The sequence below is a fragment of the Cataglyphis hispanica genome, chromosome 23 (genome assembly GCF_021464435.1).
Source record: "Cataglyphis hispanica isolate Lineage 1 chromosome 23, ULB_Chis1_1.0, whole genome shotgun sequence".
Taxonomy (NCBI): domain Eukaryota; kingdom Metazoa; phylum Arthropoda; class Insecta; order Hymenoptera; family Formicidae; genus Cataglyphis; species Cataglyphis hispanica.
In genome coordinates, this window is record NC_065976.1 from 1,904,663 (window position 1) to 1,911,739 (window position 7,077).

The following is a 7,077-nucleotide window of genomic DNA, read 5'->3' on the forward strand; positions in this document are numbered from 1 at the left end:
TTTAATACTCAAATAATTAGCGATGAGAAGATTACCAAGAGGCTATTACAACGTTTTTGCGCCGAAACATTTATTACGTATGGTGACACCCTCGCTGTAGTCTTATCTCCCGCGTATTATCTATTCTCCGGACGCTATTCGACCCTTGTAAATTCCCCTGCTGTCCGTTTTTGTGTCGTCAGCCGCCCCTCGTGTCGCAGAACGTAACATGGCGCGCCCGCGCCACTTCGTTTTGCACAACGTCATATTTCGTCATACGACCATCGTCTCTGAACAATCATGTATATATACGCATGCAAACTCTTTCTCTCTCTCTCTCTCTCTCTCTCTCTCTCTCTCTTTATTTCGTTTCGAGTTGGTTATGTATCAACGTCCGTTTGTCGGAGCGTTAACAACGGAGCGACAGGCGCGAGCTGCTCGTAAACCGGGAAGGCACGGTTCTGGCTGGACGCGTACATCCGGTTGCGTAAATAGGTACGATCCTGACCCACGGGTGCATACGCTCTAAATCGCATGTACTATATACGGGATTAAGGGTGGCGGACAGATACGCGAATGACCTGTCGACGTTGATCAGTGGAAGTTTATCTCTTTCGATTTTACCTGATTGGGTTGGATCAAAGATACCTTTCTGTATTCGAGTATAAATGTTTGAGCTAATGATACTTGAGGACAGTAACATAGTTTGAATCGGTCTAAATAAATCCAATTTTCGTATTTTACTATGTATTTTTGCGATGCAAATTTGCAACGAGAACTTTTGATTTGGAAAAAAAGTTTTGCGCGTTAACATTGTACAAACTATTTATTTGGCTTATAGATAATTATATTCGTGGATAATATTATAAAGTTATATATTTATACATACACTTTATTATTTAAAAAATATTTTATTTTTTATATTATGAATTTTAAACAATATATGCAATATATATGATGTATTTTGTTATGGTTAAAATATCATAAGCATTGTGAGACACTGCGATATGATATGAGAAAGCAACGTTCACTGATTTTCCTTGTAAAATTTTTTAAAATTTTATTATGTATAAAAATAATATATATATAGATTGCTTTTAAGGCTAAATTATATATTTCTATATATACTACTTTTACAGAAAATTTTAAAACTGTTTGAAAAATCGATCTAGCTTGTGACAAACTATGTTTTCTCTCTATACCTTACGTGAAACAAGATTTTCTCACGTTTCAAGCTGTTCAAGAATGTAATGATTTTGTTAGGATAGCATTTTCTGCTTCGTAACTCACGTTTGAGTCTCTTCTAATCCGATCAATTTTGAATCGTGAACTTTATCAGCTATAGAGGAAAGATAACAATTGACTTTTTTTATTGTGAAAAAGAGAGAAAATTTTCTTTTTTCCTATGATGTAGGGAGATCTGTGGAAATAAAAATATAAAAAAAATGAAATATTTTTATATTAGTTGCAGACAAACGTTATTAATATATTATTTTTCTGTTTTTGCATTTTGTTATGGCGAATAAATTTAATGGATGATTGATTATTTAAGTGAATCATTCAAGGATTTATAAGATACTAGGACTTTCAGTGGAGTCACTTTTTTTTTTTTTTTGATAGCTTAGGAATATGGCAAAAGGCTTCTTTCTTTCTGATCACGTATCACAAGGGGAAAGGGAGGAAAAAAATCGAGAAGGAAGAGATGGAAGGGGGAAGGGAGGAGATCTATGCGAGGTCCGTATGCCTCTCGGGAATAATGAAACGTCGATAGATCGCGGCACTCTTTCCCACATACTCTTTCTCAAATCTTTTCGACGAATTGCAACCGGACCCGGTAATCACTTGTCCTAGACGCAGCTGATCCTGAAATTGGTTTTTTATGGGCGACGCCGTTCATCATCTCGAGTAGTGACCAAGGGAAGGGAAGGATACGTGTCTGGCGCACCTAACCCGTTCGAAGCTCCGTTCGTTGAGAGAGAGAGGGAGGGTTCGGCTTGAAAAATGTTACTTTTCCAAGTTAAAGAATAGCCCATTTTTGTTCCGTACATCATTGGGGAAGTTTTGCCGAGGCGTGGGATTATATCCTATAATATTGTCGGAAATGTTACGACCTATACAATTAATGAAAATAATAGAGATTAAAGGATGTTAGGCATCAGTATAAGTAATATCAGCACAAACAATAGGCGATAAAAGATATTTTTATTTCGCGAATTAAATGATATTCAATCAAATCGTGATTTGCATCGTTTTACTTATTAATTACGTCATTAATTAATTAGCAAGATTACGAAGCGCAACTAGTTTTGAAGTTAAAATATTCAAGTTGTTATTTAAGTTGAAAAAATTATTCGTGCTAAAAGTTTGTTAAATTATATACCTACTGTGTTGTACTCGAAATATTTAGAGTTACCAGAATGTCTATTTTAAACGTTGTGCTTTCGCTCTTTAAAACAGAACTTTGTTGCTTTCTCTGGTAAGAACTCAGAAAATGACTTTCATAGAGAGTACAAAGCAAAAGGTAAGGTCGAGATACTAAGCGGTTGACTTTTCCATAGCGTGAACTTGAAAATTAATACTACACACTGCTGTTGGCGACGCGTCTTGTTGCTCTTTCTTTCTCTCTCTTCCTCAATGCCTCGCGAAAGAATCTCTTATGTTAGCCACGACGGAAAGTAATCAAGGCTCGTATGAGGAAGCGAAATGGAAAGTGCACGCCACAGCGGGAGTGCATTTACGATGAGCCAAATTGCGTGTCGCGCCATCCTCGCCCCATCGACGTCCGTCTTCTCGCGAGGTTGCCTTACTCACCGGAAGATAATGTATCGCGCGCCCTAAGGGCGCGAGACGACTAAAAAAGACAGATTGCGTAGTCTATCGCGTCGGGGATACTGTCGCGTTATCCGAGGTAATCACTCGCTTCTACCAGGTCGAAAAAAATATTCGACGTTCGGGGATTGGAATTATTCGCTTGTTTCACTTGATGGAGGTGTTGCGTTTATCAGACTGTCTATCGAGTCTGAAATGACGTCGAATATCTTACTACGTAGATTACTTCGTGGTTATTACCGTGAAATGATGATTAATATTTTTATTTCTTGAGAAAGCTTTTATCAATATTTTAATCAAGGATTAGGAGAAAGAGCGAAATTTCTGAAGCAGTTGTTTTTTTATTATTTTCAATTTTCAATTTTCTCTTAGCGTTTCTCTGCTCGGTCGCGATTAACATTTAAGTTTGTTTTATTTACTATATTCATATATTTTTGTACTATTATAAAATATCGAAAAATCTTATTTTTTCTAATTGCCCAAACTAAATAAACTCTTTTTTTTTTTAAATCAGATTTGAAGAGAAGCAAAAAGTTCTTTGAAGATAATATTAAGTTTTCACTATGTAACTAAGCTTATCTTACGGTTACCTTACGGCCAAGTCCACAAAAAGTTCTCATTTTATGAAATGTAGAACTAGAATTGAGAATCTTATTCACAAAATTGAAACTTAATACGACTATAAGAATATGCCTCAGGTTTTTTGAGAGAGATTTATTTATATATAATTATTCCCTATTTTATTATTATCACAAAACGCTTGCTTGAGAACGTTATACGTAAGACTTGTTCCTGTGCTATCATGCTAAGATAGCACTCATACTCCATGAAAGTAAATATGCCTATCTTATTTTAAGACAAGTTTGAGGAAAGATAATATCTTGAAGCACACATTATGCTTTCATTACACTACGGCAAGTTTGTTTTAAAATTTTCTTGTAGTATCTTAGTTTTAATTATGAATACTGTAATGTATAGAAACGATGTGTAATGAAAATATCTGCATAGACTTTACTAAACTTTATTTACATGCTTTGTTTACATTGACTACTATACGCTACTATATATTAAGCAGCAAAATTATTTCTACCTATTTCTAATTTATCTTTATCTTCATTCATGCATATGTTGTGAAAATGACAAATTAATGTCTGTGAAATGACAAATTAATGTAAATCATACAAGATTCCGATTTATAAGCGACTGTGTGTGTATCACTTGCTATTAATACATCATATTTAAACGGATAATTAACAAAACTCAAATGTATAAACTTTTCCTCAGACAATATTAATGATATATCTACTCTTAATCGTGTTTGCGTCAAAAGTGACTTATCTCCATGTTCACGCCATCGCGTGATTAAGCGAATCTTCAAAGTGTATATAATTTTCACAATTTTCACAATTGTCGACAAAGGAGAATGGACAACAATTTGACCAGTTGATAGATTCGACGAGTTTGGTTTGAGTAAAAAAGGATAAACTACTGATAGGTTTTTTTTTTATGAAAAATGTCAAAATATTTTTTTTACGTGTCAGCAATAACCGCGATATTTTTCAAACATGACAAACAAATCTGTCATGTCATATCAGACTCTCTCACGAGAATTATAATCTATCAAAATAAATGGATGAAATTATTTTAGATGACTATTTTTATTTGATTCGTGTTGTGTAAATAAATATGACAAGATAACAAAATGAAACAATTAAATACTATTTCGCATTTGACGTTTTTCTGCAAATATAGAATATTCTTAAATTCTTATTGTGGAGGAAAAATTTATTAACTGGTAGAAACTTGAAAAGCTAATAAAAATAAGCGTTTTTTGAAAAATGTCACATATGATTTTTCAATCTCTACTATTTTGATATTGCATTTTTTAATAACATTAAATTTTTAATAAATTGTAAAAATAATAATCTTGTCAGAATGACAACACAGATCACAATTTCTTTTTTTCTATAAAATTATAATTTATTACTATTTTCGTATGTTTGTCATCGCGTTCGTGCGTGAACATCGAGAATAACGTAATTAGGTCACCTTCCAATTACTAGCAAATCGAATCTATGAAGAGAAAAAAAAAGTATTAGCTGAGCAGTTTCAGCATCGGATCTCCTTTCTGGCACAATGCCAGCTTTCGCTCCTTTCAAGGCTTGCGAGTTGCTTCTGTATAGTTACTTTCTTCCTGTAACTTACAGCGGTATATGTATAATATATATATATATATATATATATATATATATATATATATATATAATTATAATACAGACGATTTTATATAAATAAATAAATAAAAAAATTGAAGTATAAAATACATACAAAATTTATATTGCATAAATTCAAATTTCTTTGTATATAATAAAAAATTATTTTGGTAAAAATATTTTAAATTAATTATATTCGTAAAAATTTAGTCTTTATTTAGTGACAAAAATCACAAGTGAATTTACAAAAATATTTTTTGCAATCGTATAAATAAATAATTTTTTTTTTATCACTTTAAACGGTGTACGCGAATCTTTTAAATAATCAAGTCAATACCTCTTCAAATATATGTCCGTTTTGTCGCGAGTGACTTTAACAAAACGGATAGACGAGGTACGTGCTTTGAAGAAGTCGGATTTGCATTTCCTGCGATTTGCAAATTTGAATAGAAGTGCTCGACACTCGCGTCTCGCGTTTAAGGAATACGTTAAGTGGCAGCTCTCGGAACGCGTTGGTCGGATATTATTCGTCGAGCCAGCGACAAAGTGGAAGTTTCGACATCCCACAGGTTGGTTTCGCGCGGGAATACAGAAAAGGTCTTAGGGTCGGATTAAAGGATTGCGTCGCTGCCGCAGCGGCCATGGCGGATTGGCGGGCTCTTGAACGGAGACGAATGAAGGTGCGGACCACTTGGGTTGTATGTCTTTGCCAGGTATAGCGGCGAGTCATTTGAAACACGGAATGCCACTTACCCCTGTGTAGTAGCTTCCATCTTGTAAAATGTATGTACCGGCTGTGGTCGAAATGGCAGTGCAACTTCGTTGGCAGAATGACTCTTCGTGGAAAAAGGTCGCGAAAGCAAAGTCTCAAAAGCGAGTGTTTCCGAGAGTGAAGTATATGCGACTGATTGATTATTTACTTTGCGTGTGTAAATTAATTCATTATTATTACGATATTATAAACGATTGCAAAAAAATATTCTTAAGAATTTCTCTATTTTATATTCTTAAATAAATTTCTCTACTTGATTTTCCTAATAAGATATATTACAATAAACTTTTAATTTTTTTGTAGAATTTTTGATAAATTAATGCTATGCTACACACACAATTAAATTTTTTCTAATATTTTTCTCTTGACCCGCATATACATTGACATTATATTCGACACGGAAAACATAGAGTACAAATGTGCGTTTACATTTGGAAGAATTAAGACACGTCCATACCGTCTTCTTGATTGATTTCAGTTTGTGCACATAGTTCGTGCACACCACCTACGTGCCGTATTGTACGCCGTGGAAAATAATTTCGTGCAATTTGAACGTTCGAGTTACTATCGGTTTCGGCAAGTTCGCGCGGCAGTTCGCGATCTGTAGAGAAAGTTCGTTCCGTTCGTTTCGTCCTGCGCGCACGTGTCTCCCGTATTGCCGGTTCTGCTTGTTCAAGTATCGCTATATATACGCGGATCAATGATAAATCGTGACAGAACGCCATTGGTGTAGGATGGTATGTACGTACGGCGAACCGTGTCGGATAAAGTTATCAAAAGCAACGAGCGGGGAGTGTGCGACCGCCTGACCGAGCAAAAAAGGAGCCACGACCAGTTATTGCGAAAGGTCTCTGTCGAGCAATTCCATTTCGGAGAGCAATCCGCCTCGCATTGGGAGACGCTTCTTCCACACAGAGTATTCTTTTTCTTTCTAATTTTTTTTTTTTTTTTGTTACTCTTAGACTGTCCCATCGAGTAAGGATACCATCCAAGGGATGGTGTATATATAGTGTACGGCCGAGTATCGTTTCCCCAGGATTGTGTCATTAATTCAAGATTCGGTCGCGCGCGCCGCCATTCCTATCAGTCGCAAGTATTTTCTATGCTAACGAAGAATGAGAAAATCTTGTTTCCACAATCGCGAAAGTGTGTGTACAATTGTAATAAAGAAAGGAAAGTACGGGAAATTCTATATTAATTTTGCATAGTTTAGGCGAATTTATTTCGATAGATTCAATTTTTCAAAGAGAGATATTAGCGTTAAAATATTCATTTCAATCGTGA

At 34.8% G+C, this 7,077-nt stretch overlaps 1 protein-coding gene across 2 annotated transcripts in view; it reads left to right on the forward strand.

The window, feature by feature from the left end:
- LOC126858017 (hemicentin-1) overlaps window positions 1–7,077 on the forward strand; it is a 231,825-nt gene that overhangs the window by 64,153 nt on the left and 160,595 nt on the right. The gene's annotated exons all lie outside the window — the stretch shown is intronic.